This window comes from Sturnira hondurensis, unplaced genomic scaffold (genome assembly GCF_014824575.4).
Source record: "Sturnira hondurensis isolate 20B ecotype Veracruz unplaced genomic scaffold, ASM1482457v3 Scaffold0009935, whole genome shotgun sequence".
In the NCBI taxonomy this organism is placed as follows: Eukaryota; Metazoa; Chordata; class Mammalia; order Chiroptera; family Phyllostomidae; genus Sturnira; species Sturnira hondurensis.
Genome location: NW_028082566.1, coordinates 2,833,452 through 2,848,820, shown reverse-complemented (window position 1 = coordinate 2,848,820; position 15,369 = coordinate 2,833,452). Strand labels below are relative to the sequence as shown.

At 38.7% G+C, this 15,369-nt stretch overlaps 1 protein-coding gene and 1 non-coding gene across 2 annotated transcripts in view; one reads left to right on the top strand and one right to left on the bottom strand.

Moving 5' to 3' along the window:
* Nucleotides 1-15,369, bottom strand: part of SLC2A13 (solute carrier family 2 member 13) — a 282,694-nt gene that overhangs the window by 181,425 nt on the left and 85,900 nt on the right. The window lies entirely within an intron of this gene.
* On the top strand, nucleotides 10,342-10,485 carry LOC118995224 (small nucleolar RNA SNORA67). The gene has a single exon (XR_005068228.1). It is a non-coding gene; the product is annotated as a small nucleolar RNA SNORA67 (small nucleolar RNA).

Here is a 15,369-nt window from a genome sequence, read left to right as displayed (position 1 = left end):
AGAAAGCCCTGAGCCTGTACAAAGACTTGAGCGAGGGATCCCCTGAAATGCATGACACCAAGCCATTTACCGCAAGTAAGGAACGACTCTACAGTCAGGAGTAGGTGTGGGCTGAAAAATATAAAAATTATGGAAGAGAGACACGCAGAGAAAGAGTGAGTACACAAGCACGCATTCACATAAGTCTCATTACAAATGGTATATCGTTATAATTGTTCTGCTTCATTTTTAGTTATCATTATTAATCTCTTACTATGCATAATTTGTAAATTAAATTTTATCACCACTGTGTATTATAGGAAAGACAGAGTATACACAGGACAGGGTCTGGCACTACCCTCGGTGTCAGGCATCCACTGGAGTCCTGGAATGCAGCCTGCACAATAAGGGGGGACTACTGTGCTGGGATAGCCTCTATTTGAATAAACCTGATTCCACCATTGACTTACACCAATCTATTCTGAAAACAGGTGACCATGGGCCTTTCTAAACCCAAGTTGGTGGTGTCAGTCCCCTGCCCATAACCCTCCGGGGCCTTTCCTTCTCATTCAGAATAAATGTCTAAAATCCTACAGCCCCTACAAAATCTGCTCTTCTTGCCTCTCCTCCTAAAACTCCGTACTGGAACAGACACGCTTATCTCTCGCTTATCCCACTCTCCTCACTTATGTTAGCCTTTTGAACGCGCGTCATCTTTCTGACCTTCCTGTACCAACCTATAAAAAAGTGCCACCTCCTTGCCCCCGTCTTCCACCACTTTTTATCTGCTCGTGAACTTATCACACTTGCCATTCCCAAGTTTGGTCGCCTCTCCTCATTAGAAAAAAAATTCTGGGAAGGCTTCCTTTTGTTCACTGCCCCATCTTCAGCACCCAGATCCTGCTCTTGCTGGCCATGGGGAGTGTCGGGGATGGATTTGTACAAACCAGACGACACTGGCCATGGGGAGTGTCGGGGATGGATTTGTACAAACCAGACAACACTGACCATGGGGGGTGTCGGGGATGGATTGGTACAAACCGGATGACACTGAAAGTAGGTCTTGCAAAAAGACTCCAGCTTGTCTGACATGGAAAGGGCTAAAAATACCACTGCCGTATGCACAGCATTTTCCACAAAAATCTTGAAACATAACAATACACTTCACTTTCCAGCTGAGCGACTCCCCAGGAAAGAAGTTAATTCTCAGGATCCAGCAAAGAATGAAGGTATGAATTAATGATAAGAAAACTGCCATGGTTCTCATGAAATTTTACAGATGAGAAGTTACCGTAAAATACATTCGGCTCCTGAATAATGTAAACATGCTGCCATAACCTGTTTTATTGTTGCCTGTTTTTTTTTTTTTGCTACAAGAGTTCAATTTTATTCTCCTCGAGTTTTCCCTACCTGACGGGACTACAGCTCTGAATATAAAAAAGAAACCAAGGAGAAGAAAATAGTACTCAACATCCAGGATTTCAGAGTCCTTCAGAGGTGCACCTGTGCCGCTGACACCTATAGTTGTGCATTCCTGAACCCCATTTCCCAAATATTACCTGTCTTTTTACTATCGGGAATTGTCTTACACATATTTACTTCCTTGCTTACTCCTCATCTTCTTCCCCTTAGAAAGTGAATTCCTTCTAACAGAGCAGATACTTATCTATCTTCCCCATCATATATTTAGAGCTTTGTAAGTGCCAACCATATACAGCACCCGATAAGTGTTCAGTAAATGATTAAAATCCAAATAATAAGTAAATGAATATTTTTACCCAGGGAGTTAAGATTTCAGCTTCCAGCACCTATTTTAACAATGCATTTTCCCCCATGAATTCCCCTAAACAACAAGCAGTACTATGTCCAACTGGCGTTTCTGGTTCCACCATATCCTGAGAACAGCATCTTGGCACACAGAGAGACATAGAGTCCGGGAACTGGTTGCTCTAATGACTCAGCGCTAGGAGAAACAACACAAAGCAAAGGGGTTCCTCCAACCCTGGTTCCAGGGATACGGCAACTCACAGCAGCCACGCTTAACGCATTCATTGTATGGCCACAGTTCAGAAAGTGTAAGCAACGAGAACTGTCTCTAAAATAAAAGTTTCAGTATGAGGAAAATATCAGTGCTTCTCAAATTTCCACTCTCTCTCTCCCCCCTCCCAGTCACACACACACGCACACTCAAATTAGTCTCAATATTGTTACATTTACAAACCTAGGAACCAAGGCCCAAGTCTTCTCTGTTTTTTATCACTGCGGCATCCCTCCCTTCCTTATTACATCTTCGGCTGCTCACCCTCAAAATTCACTTGTTTACACATTCGTTTAGCTATATATTTCATAAACAGCTACTAGCATCATGCAAAAAACCTGCTCTGTGTTTATAACCTGATGAAATAATGTGTCCCTGGCCAATGAAGGAACTCCAACCACTAATTCCCTGCCAAACATCGCAGGTAGTTATCAAGAGTGCCTTCTGCACGGGTCCAGTCAGCTGCCAGGTGGACCCTCCTTCTCTTCTCTGGTTCAGGTCCCCTCCGGCACTGATGGCTTCCTTACAGGCTCTGTGAGCTTAAGGCTCACCTACCTCCTCTCTCACCTTCACCCTGCACACCAGACACTGCTAATAAACAAGGTCACGAAAGCTCTCACTGCTGAGGCAGAGGCCGGACAAGCCAGATACACTAGAAGCTCAGTGATGGTCACTGTTTTGGACAAAGCTGTGATCCATCCTGCAAGGGCTGTTCCTGTCTCCTTTAAAAATCAGACTCAGAATAATAGTGGTCCACCTTACTCAGATCTTATGTGTAAGGGGACAACGAATGCCTAGAGAACGTTTGGGCTTACCCAATCAGGATATGGGAGCTCTAAAGGGCTGGCAGCTTTTCATTTTTCCACCAGAAACAAAAATAAAGCAACTGACATCTACTATCACCATTTCATAAAGAAAATACTTTAAAAAGTAGTAAGAATATGATGTTAGTATAAGGAGCCATATTTCCAGAGAAAGCACATTAGGCAATATCACACCACACATGTGCAAAAATAATAGGATGGTGAGTGGGACATTTTTTTATTGCCCTGTACTGATACTGATGCTGTGAATAGGATCCAAAGTTGTGGTGGACCAAGGGGCAATTAAGTAGCCTATGTTCTAAAGGGAGTGCGCACGTGAGAAGGGACTGGTGCTCCTCACTTCCCAAGCCAACAAACAGATAAGGAATCAAGAAAGTCATCCATGAAATAAAAGACACGGGCATGAAAGAGAGAGACCAACATCCTATTGGACATGAGAGGTATCTATCGCTGCTGGTCTGCCTCCTGTGTCTCCTTGAGTAGGAAGGAAAGAGAACTGGAGAGTAAAGGTGGGAGTGGGAGTGGGAGGAGTAGCCTGAACAACTATCACTCATCAGAGCAACAATGCCACTCTGAGCTCATCTATGATGAGGGACAAAGCTTTAACTCAGACTACGAAACTGAAGTTTTAAGTGTAGCAGACAAAGAAAAATTGGGGAACAGAATTTGAGAATTCTGCTTTCCAGTGAGAAAGAGCTCTCTATAAAGCATGGCTGGGCTCAGTGAGCAGAAAAAAGTAAAAACGTTTATGCCTGAATCCCATTTATGCCTGAACTTAAAGACCATATAATGAACCAGATATAAAATACTTCGTTCTCTAAGATGGCTGCAAGTCAAGGAAAACGTCAGCAGATCAGCACCAACTCACCGAGTGGCTTTCAGGAAAGACCTGATCTAGTCCTTGATTCTGGAGAAAAATGGCTCTTAGCTCACACTTAAGGACCCACACAATTACACTACATTTTCTAACATCTTTTTTTCACTCTGGATATTCCATGAATAACACCTGTTTCCCCTGGTAAATAGTAAACTCACTAACACATGCAATACTGGACAGGAAAATACTAGATGAATACTTTTATAGAGATCTCAGGGAGAAAGATGTGGCAGGCTGGCTAATTCCTAACAGCCCATTTTCTTAATCCACGGTCATCTTCCCTTGCATTTGCCTCATGATCTCTTTTGCCACTGGCCCGCATCTCTCTGTGATTTTCTTTTCACCACCTTTCCTAGGTCAGTTTCAGAAAATGGCAGCATGACAGTTAACAAAGACACATCACTCTAGATTCTTGTCACCCAAAAGTCTAATAGATATGCCTTAGAATTATTAGTAGGTAATGGTCATTATATTTAATGTTCTAGAACATCAAAATTAAGTGATATGATTGAATGAATAAAAATATATAAAAATAAGCCCTGGCTGGTGTAGCTCAGTGGATTGAGCATGGGCCTGTGAACCAGAAGATTGCAGTTTGATTCCCGTCAGGGCACATTCCTGGGTTGTAGGCCAGTTCCCAGCAGGGGATGCACCAAAAGCAACCATACATTGATATGTCTCTCCTTCCCTTCTAAAGATAAATTAATTAAAAATGTATATATATAAAAACATAAAATCATAGTCTCTAATTTAAACATGCCCAAACTGACATCATATTACTATCAATTGCTCATAAAGAGAAACTGGGGTGGGCTGTTGCTATTTTTCTTTGTTTAAGTATAATAAAATTTATCATTTAGCTCACAAAGCATTTTTAAATTTACCAATCTAAAGGCTTAAAACTCACAGATGTGTGTACAAATACAGTTACCTACACATACACTTATTTCTAATATATAGGGTGGGGCAAAAGCGGGTTTATAGTAAAGTTTTTAAAGTTTTTTCATATAGAAAAAACACAGTAATTAGTAAATGATAATACAAGAATAAACTCTGCATTTCCCATACTCACAGTTGTAAACCTACTTCTGCCCCGCCCCCATTGCCAGTACCTCAGTCTCCTTTAAGGAAAAAAAAAAACCTCCCCAAACTCCCTGCATCTAATATTTTACAATAATGAACAAGTATCTGGGCATCTAAGAAGAATGACCTTATTATAATAAGGATCTTAACTCTCAAATACAAAACAGAATTTTATCTTCTTATTCCAGTAACCACTATTTCAAGAGATGCATACTACCTGTTAAAAATATTAGTACAAGGGAAAATTTCTAATAATTTGACTTTGTTTTACCTTCACTACTCAATTTTTCATTCCCGTCCTTTACAATTATCCTTTTTAGACACTAGTAAACAAAAAGGCAAGTTCCTAGTAGAAACCCTGAAGAGAAACTGTAGTCTGGGTACCATTTCTCAGATGCTTTTGAGAAATGCAGAGCAGGTCCCTGATGGCTTTCCTTCTGCATCCTCCACATGTGAGTCAGTTGCTAGGAAACGTGCGAGACAGGGATTCACCATTAGGTCTGAGGAACAATGAGCTAGCTTACTAGTTTTCTAAATACTAACACACCACCTTCATAAACTGTTGTCTACCTGAGGAAGCTGAAGATTATTACAGGGGATGTTTTTTGAGAGGCACAGATCTCAGATCTCATCCTTTAACTACTATAAACAGATTCTGGTATTTACCAAAATAAGAAGTAACAGTTGTAGATACCTTAAAGTTTTTTTCCCAGCCAGAAGTTTCACGCATCCTGCTATCCATATTTCAAGCTGTATTTGGATACTGCTGCACAATACATGCATGCATGCACACACAACAGACAGGAAGAAAAACCCCACAGGTATCACCACTACCACAATGAAATACTTGCCACATAATTACCAGAAGAGCAAAGGAAGGGACTAGAAACAACTTACGGGCACACACACACATACTCACACACATGTCAAATGCATGTCTCATTCTCAGGGCTCAGTCTACCTGGGTTGAAGAAACAGGAAAAAAAAAACCTCTGAATGTGGCCTTCAAACACCTGGGATCCATGAACTCATTGTGCTAATCTCAACAGGTTTTTGCAAGGATGGGATGAGATATGCATGTACAAGCACTTTAAATTGTACAGCACCATACATAAAAAGAGGGGAAATTGGCCATTCCAGTGAATAGGTACATGAACGGGACTCAATTTTTGAAAATCAAAATTAAGTAAACTAAAAATCATTAATAGATGAAGGGTTTTGGTTTTTTCTCAAAAAACTTCCCATATACATTAGACTGTTTCACTAATATTAACATTAAAGGAGTAACTTGGTGAATTACTAATATGAAAAAGCAATGATGAAAACAAAAAACACAAAAATTCACCTTGTGCATGTCCCTTAAAAAGATTTGAAGCTGTTGCATTAATTCCTCCCTAAATTTAAAGTAAAAAATATATATAAAACTAGGAAAGATGTAAGAATAAGCTTTTAAATGGACTAATTCAAATATTGTCTCTTCTATTCCATGCTAGAGGTAGCTTTGCTGTCATTTCTACCTTCAAAACAATGAATTTACAAACTGTACAATCTGTGAACCACTATTGAACTGAAATTGAAACTAAATACACAGGCAGATTATGGGGTCTTTTAAAGGCATTTCCTACAGTCCCAGTGGCTGACACACACACTGGGAACACGAAGCACCCAGAATCTGGGAGACTCCACGTATTAGTTTGCCAAGGCTACTGCACCGAAATCCCACAGACTGGATGGCCTATGTAACAGAAGTTTGTGTTCTCACAGTTCTGGAGGCCAGAAGTCCAAGATCAAGTTGTCAGCAGGTATGGCTTCTCTAAAGGCCTCTCCTTGGCTTGCAGATGGCCATTTTCCTGCTGTGTCCTCATCTGGTCTTTCCCCTCCCTGCACAGCATCCTTGCTGGCTGCTCCTCTTCTGATAAGGACAGCAGTCACAGAGGCCCACCCATACGACTTCATTTACTCTTCATTACCTCTGTAAAGGCCCTATTCCCAAGTAACGTCACATTCTAAGGTACTAGGGGTTAGGAGTTTAACATAACAGTCTGGGAGGGACGCAATTTAGTCCATAGCAATCCATTTCTACTGATCTCAGTGGAACACTAAGCACTAAGAAATGCTGAACGAGTGGCCAGCTCCACACAGAGGCTGCAAGACAGTCCTCAGTCCGGGTCCTTACTGGGAAAGGAAACAGTAAGGGAGGGCATGGGTGTTCGGGAAAAATCTTGTTAACGCACATAAATATCAACACGGCTGAGGAAACACAGTAGTCTTTTGGGCTCACAAACTAAAAGGGCAAACACTGGTATGTTCTGCTGTTTTCAAAAAGTTTCCCCATCTCTACTAACTTCGGCATTTATTCAAGCTGGGCCTTCATCTAAACGAAGTGCATTGTTAAAATCTGAAGTGGTGGCAAAAACACGGGATGGGACACAAATAGCAAGCTGTTATGTGATGACTTTGCAAATTATCTTTCAAGAGGAGGTATTAAACATCACTAAAAAATAGTTCCTGAATATTTCTAAAGTTGACTTGAAATAAAGAGGCAAGCGACCACTGTAATCTCAAGCCTGTGCTGTAATCTCATCTTTAAAAATAACATCAGAGAACACTGCCTTACACAAAAGCAATATCTTAGGTTTCTACATTTTTTACCACCCTGCAATATTTTTTCATTTTTCCCTTAGAATGACTCTGTGAGGAAGATAACGCAGAGAAAGATGAGGAAAATGAACCTGAGTGAAGTTAAATGACATGCGCAAGGTCACAAACTAATTACCAAGAGAATCATAGTGAGAACGCAGGTCTTCTGACCTCTATGTCAGCACTCTTTATTTTTGACACTTAATGACCCTCAGGGCACTTAACCTACAGTCTTGCATAATTCACTTTATTTAGCACCACTGGGATGTCAAAGGCTGTAAATAAAATTGTATTTGCAAAAATTCTGTACATAATCACAAAATTGATTTAACCTCAAACAGACATAGTTCTGACCACTTCTACAGAAACTGGAACATCTTTAAGATCAATCATCTTAAATTTCAGCAGCGACATTTTTTGTGAGAATTTATTTCACTAAGCCAAATAACTGGGTAAATATAATGAAAGTTTAAAATAAAAAAAATCCCACACTTAATACTATAAGGCAAAATTTAGCCTAGTAACTAGACGACTTTATTAACCAGACGATCTTATTAAACCCACCACACATTTTCACCGGGCTTTAACATTTCTTTCTAACTGAAAGGTGAATAACTGAATCATTAAGTGATCGGGTGAAATAAACTAAGCTTACTTACCCAGAAGGGAAAACCAACTATCTGAATACCAACTACAATTAAACTTGTTTTATTAAGCACTTAATACATGCCAGGTTAAGTGATTTTTGCAGATTGTTTCATTCAATCCTCACAACTATTCTATGGTGGGTACTATTTCATACCGATTTTACAAATAAAGAGATGGCAGTGAGTTTAAATGAGGTACCCAATAATCCACAAGGAGAAAGTAGCTAAGCTACAATTCACTCCCAGCATGTTTGACTCCAAAGTCTCTACTGTTTTTTTCACTGTAAAGCCTTGACTCTAAACACAAAGAATAATGACATAGTGCCCATCACAACTAAAAATAGGCCAAGAAATGAACCTACAGAGCAAAAAATAAATAAAACTTCTAAATAGTATATACTAATAAACATAAACTCAATGAATAAAATTATGAAATTCTCTCTAAAAGTCTTTTTCAGAGAGAAGAAGTTATTCTCATCCATCCAGTCTCTCACTAAACAAAATTGTTGAAACTAGGCCATGAACCAGAAACTCCCTTAGGTCCTTCACCTTACGGAGGTCGTGGCTGATCTGAGAGATACAAACTCTCTTCTTAAATAATGTCATATATATTGGGTGCACAGACTCAAGGTCATGACTAGCTTAAACGTTATAGCTTAACATTAGTCATGTATAAATGCATATGTATACAATATATGGCCTAAGTTACATGGAGCAATCACATAACTTTTTGATAGTCAGGATTTATTCAAGGGTAAACTTTATACTACCTAAATATTAATGAAGGTAAAATCTATGGCATGTAAATTTTATCTTGATAAAAAATTTAAATAAGTATGAATGAACTTTATATTCTTCAGAATTTTAATAAAAATATTTTTGAACGTTACCTTTAAGTATAACATGAAAAAGAAAATTAAATTTACATTATTTTAAGGAATTTGTTGATGAGCCAATGCACTACAGTACAATGTGTCCTCCATATGGACCAATAGATCAAATTGGACCTCATATTTCAATACCAGATAAAGCTGCACTTCTTCCCAATCTGATATATTTTTTTAAATTAAATGAGCATCATATATATAATAAATGATCGTCCTGCTCCCCCTTACCTGGCTGTTGGCACTTTTTTTTCAAATTTAATTTTTTTAATTTTTTTTAATATATATATTTTATTGATTATACCATTACAGCTTTTCTATTCCCCCACTTCATTCCCCTCCACCCTGCACACCCCTTCCCCCACCATTCTCCCCACCTTAGTTTATGACCTTGCCACGTGTCTCAAGTTCTTTAGATTCTATATTTCCCCTCCTATTCTTGCCCTCCCCCCTATCTATTTTCTACCTACTGTCCATGCTACTTATTTTCTGTACCTTCTCCCCCCTTCTCCTTCTCCCACTCCCCTGTTGCTAACCCTCCATGTGATCTTCATTTCTATGGTTCCACTCCTGATCTAGCTGTCCTCTTGGTTTGCTTTTGTTTTACGTGTGGTTGTTAATAACTGTGAGTTTGCTGTCCCTTCACTGTTAATATTTTTTATCTTCTTTTTCTTATATAAGTCCCTTTAGCATTTCATATAATAAGGGCTTGGTGATGATGAACTCCTTGAACTTGACCTTATCTGAGAAGCACTTTATCTGTCCTTCCATTCTAAATGAAAGCTTTGCTGGATAGAGCAATCTTGGCTGTAGGTCTTTGTGTACTTTTTATACAGTGACATTTAAATTTATTTATATCAACCTTACTACACAAGTATACACAAGAATTTAAAGAAGCTTTTAGAAATACATAAACCAAATACAAGTAACACAAAAAATAAGTGATGAAATATCAGTCAGAGACCCTGGTTCTTGCTTCAGTCCTGTGACTAAGTTATTCAGTAGGTTAACAATACTATAGATGCAACTGCTAGGAGTTTATAAAATTACATAAAGTAGTACATAAGATCATAAATATTGTGTTAGTGACTTTCCAATTATGCCCACGCAAAGGACATTACTGTCCTTTTACACAAATCATTCACAGATATCAAACAGTATGTTCTTCCATCCTGGCTGGTATGGCTCAGTGCACTGAGCACCAGACTGCAAAGCAAAGGGTTGCCTGTTGAATTCCCAGTGAGGGTGCATGCCTGGGTCGCAGGCCAGGTCCCCAGTAGGGGTTGTGTGAGGGGCAACCACATATTGATGTTTCTCTCCCTCTCTTTCTCTCAAAATGAATAAAATATTTAAAATAAAGAGCATGTTCTTCCAAGGTGATTGCCTCTCAAGGGAGCCAACTAGTGTCCCTCCAACCCCCTCAGAAACATAGCAACTTGGGATAAAATCTGGCATGCCCAGGGTCTGTGAGAGTAAAGGGATGTTTCCTTTTGACCTTTGCCTACATAGATGCCTGTGTCCTCCTATCTCCCCATCTGAGTGTTGAGGTTGTCACCTGATGTCACATGATCCAGAGCCACTGATGTGCAGTTGGTTGCTCAGTCATTAACCGTGACTTTCCCACCAACAGTGAAATCTGTATCCACAGCCTCGATCATGGTGGACATTTTGGTCATGAGGGTGTGGCTATCAACACCGTGACATAAGTAGACAGGAGGACCTCTTGGCCTAAGGAGACCTTCTACAACACATTCATTGAGGACAGGTCCCTCAGCGTTGCTGACCTCATCTGAGAGCTCTGTCAGGCTTGGCCAGGATGTTATTCTGGGACTGAGGAAGAAATTGAGCAAGAGGGGAAGGGGTCCAGGGACAGACACCTCTGTCATATTTCTCTCTTTTTAACAAAGGAGTAAATGAATGTGTTTTTAGAATCCAAAAAATAAAAATAATTTTTAAAAATGTTATATGGGTCATTGATCTAAGTCAAAGGAATGTGTCAATGCCTATAATTCATTAAGATGTTCTTATTCAGATAAAATTTTATCATTACATTGTTCTTAACAAGTATGAGAATAAAGATGCAATATATATAACTATGAATGGTGCTCAGTATTTTGCATTTTTCTATGTATTTTGAGGCTCTAGCTATAGATTCATGTCTTTATACAGGATTTAAATTCAGTAAATACTGTAATACATAGATAGAAATAAAACATTTCTAAAGTTTATTCATTGTACCACTTGAATGCTCAGTTTTTCAATAAACTATAAAACAAAAAACAAAGGAAAACAAACATAAAAGTTGCATTTTTTACTAGACAATTGAAAATGCCTACTTTGAAATCCTTTTGTATTCACTCACCTACCCTCAGTTCATGCTACTTCATCAAAATAAGATATCGTCAGAAAAAATACTATTTTGAACAATTTATAAACTGAAACACCTTCAATTTGAAACAATGTATGGAATAATGGCCATTTTTTGCTTTACTCCATTTCATCAATCAACACTCACAAACACCCACTTTGTACCAAATAAAACACAACTGGGATAAGTCTCCACTATTAATTTTTAGTTGGAATACCTGAAATAACTGTTGACTTTAAATAAACGACTGGCATTTTTATTTACTCCCTCTTACAAATCATGATGGTTCTTAAGATGGAGTGACATTGTCAAAAGGAAACACGAGTTAGCAATTTCAAGAATAAAATTTCTGGGCCCTGGCTGGTGTAGCTCAGTGGATTGAGCACAGGCCTTGCGAACCAGGGGATTGCAGTTCGATTCCCAGTCAGGGCACATACCTGGGTTGCAGGCCAGTTCCTGGCAGGGGACACATGATACATTGTGTGTCCTCGGCAGAGGCAACCATACATTGATATTTCTCGCCCTCCCTCCTTCCCTTCCCCTCTAAAGATAAATAAATAAAATATTTTTTTAAAAAAAAGAATAAAATTTCTGGAGCCTCCTGGAGTAACAAACTGCTAAGTAAAGGAAGTTAGAATTTTTTTAAATTCCATGCAGCAATAATTATTACAGTTTCTTTTTGTTATTCATACTTCCCTTTACTCCCCCACCCCCACAAAAGGATTTAAAAAACATTTGACATGTTTGTGACATGCAAATTTAAAATTTCTTATTCTACCACTTTATATATGTGAGTAATATTTGAAAACTGGGTAGGTGGTGCATTATATTTCAAAAACAAGTTAGGTATAACACTTTTTAAATTAGTGAATCTATCAGTCTAACAGGTAATTTAAGACTCCAGTAAAATGCCATCTAATTATTTACNCGCCCTCCCTCCTTCCCTTCCCCTCTAAAGATAAATAAAATATTTTTTTTAAAAAAGAATAAAATTTCTGGAGCCTCCTGGAGTAACAAACTGCTAAGCAAAGGAAGTTAGAATTTTTTTAATTCCATGCAGCAATAATTATTACAGTTTCTTTCTGTTATTCATACTTCCCTTTACTCCCCCACCCCCCCAAAAGGATTTAAAAAACATTTGACATGTTTGTGACATGCAAATTTAAAATTTCTTATTCTACCACTTTATATATGTGAGTAATATTTGAAAACTGGGTAGGTGGGGCATTATATTTCAAAAACAAGTTAGGTATAACACTTTTTAAATTAGTGAATCTATCAGTCTAACAGGTAATTTAAGACTCCAGTAAAATGCCATCTAATTATTTACCAACAGTAACTCACAGCAATATAAAGTGAGATAGTGGTAATGAATTAAAATTCCCAGGACACTTCCAGACTCTTCTGATAATAAAAACAACGAACTAACCTAAAAATCATTTCAGAAGCCCTGGCTGGTGTAGCTCAATGCATTGAGCGCAGGCCTGCAAACCACACGATCATGGTTCGTTTCCCAGTCAGGGCACATGCCTGGGTGGCAGGCCAGTTCCCAGCAGGGGACTCATGAGAGGCAACCATACATTGATATTTCTCTCCTTCTCTCCTTCCCTTCTTCTTTAAGGATAAATAAATAAAATCTTAAAAAAATAAAAAACCAGATTTCTAAAAAAACCAAAATCATCTCAGAAGACTGCACTTCACAGTGAACAATTTCTGGTTATTATAACACTAACCACCACTACACCGTCAGATGAAAAGACTTTCTCTAAGGTGGACATTGGGGTTAGAAAGATGTTTTTCATGCCTCACAGTACAGTGATTCTGAAACTGTTCTTCAAAGATGGCCGCCTGACTTCTTACAAGTCAGAACGAATTCATTCATTCTGCAACTTCTCATATCAGTATTTGTCTAGTTCCTGTTCACTGAAGGCTGCAGTCACCAAGGATAAAATAAAAAGTAGTTAAACAATGACTGTTTTCCAAAAACTGGATGCCTCAACATAAACCAAATCAACTAGAACTGTGGTGATACACTGTGAACATTTATCAACCTACATGATGACTTAACATCGGGGAACAAGTCATTTCTCTACATTAGAATTCAGCAGAACAAAATATCTACTACGTGAGAGTCCAATCTGCACTGTAAAGTATGATTACTCATAACACACACCATGGAGCAATAATTTAGATCTGCGATTTGCAGGTCAGAGAGGGATGGTCACTTAATGGGTGTATCAGTCACAGGCTCACTGCCCTGCCCTGTTCCCCACCTTTGTCTTCTCCACTAGGAACGAATGACACAATCAAAATGGAAACGGGACAGAGTGAATGTCAGAAAACCACTGACCCAGAAATGGAAATTTATATGCAGTTCACCATATGTATATATTTATGAATTAAAACACTTACATAATCAAGAATAAACCTGATTTTTAAAAAAGTGAAACCTATGAGAGGAGCTTATGAATTATGCTAGCCTTAGCTTCCATTTCAAACAGAATAGTGTATGAATCACTGTATTTAACAACTAGGATCTTTGATAAATTTCAATGTATATGATTTTTAATGTAATGCCAAGTTCCTAATAAAGTAATGGATATCTCCAAGGATCAAGAAAAAGGAGAGATGAAAAGAAACATTTAACCACATGATGGATGGGAGCTGATAGCAAGAAGCAAATTTCAAAGTGAGAGCTATGCTGCAGGCCATTACCTGTAAGAATTCTTGAATCCTCACGTCTAGGGTTGACTGGCATGGTGCCTTGGACATGCCACCTGATGGGGTAGCTAATTCCAAGACACCTACTGAGGTGGGCTACTGAAGGGTCGAAGAAAACTCCAAATCCCTAATATGCCTTAACTTCCAATATAAAACTGCAAATCCTCTTCAAAGACAAGAAATCTTCAAATAAGTATTGGTTTTTCAAGAAATGCATTGAGTCTGTAATTCACTGAGTATTTACAAAGAAATTTTTTGCAGTATCTCATATAATACCATACGACAAAAACACAACAACAATATGAAAAGAATTATTCCTATTTTTTCAGATGAGAAAACTGAAACACAGAGAGTCTGTGTAACTTATCCAAAGACACAAAGCTAATCATTGGTGGAGATGAGATTAATGCCCAGGCAGCATCATCCCAAAGCCATATTCTCACCTACCACCTTGTTTTGCTGCAGTAAACACTGTGCAAACAATAACTGTAATAAACATTTTCATGTGATTACTGTGTGCCTAGCATCGTTGCAAGCCATTCAGATGCATTAAGTAATTTAATTCTCATACCAGCCCAACGAAGTTTACAGATGAGAGAACAGCCAATCCCACTGTTGAACTATCTACAAATTCAGCTTCTCAAACAAGATACAGCTAATCACTGAATTAAATGTCTACTTTCTTTTTCCAACACAGCAAACATGAATCTAAAGTGTGTGCACTGGCTTGATCTAAGTCGTACCCAAATTTTGAGAAGTCTTAGAATCAACCTAGCTTCCAAGAGACAAATGAGGCAAACGGTGAAAACCTGCCAGGGTGCCCAGCCTTTTGGTGTCTCTGGGCTGCCCTGGTAGAAGAAGAGATCTCTTGGGCCAGATGAGCCAAAAAGAGGTTTGAAATAAACTTATGATTTTGTGTTGGGCTGCACTCACAGCCATTCTGGCCACGTGTGGCCCTCAGGCTGGACACCCCTCCTGGACCTTTCAGTGGCATTCAATACACAAGTTGAGCCACAGGGTTTCATATGTCAAGCCCCAAGAGCGGTTCTTTACAAACTACTTTTCACTGAACCTTTACAACAATTCATTATTGAAGAGCTTCTCACTGAAGAATCCATCCTCTTTAACATATTAACCTTCCATCTACGCTTTCCCTGTTGTCAATATAAAGATTATCTGCTAATTGATAAGTAACCAATATCTACCTTGGGGCACCCACAAAGGCATAAATGCAAGATTCTTTAAATACACTTTATACGACGCATAGCAACTACTCTGAACTATGTGCCGTTGATATAGCGCGATTCT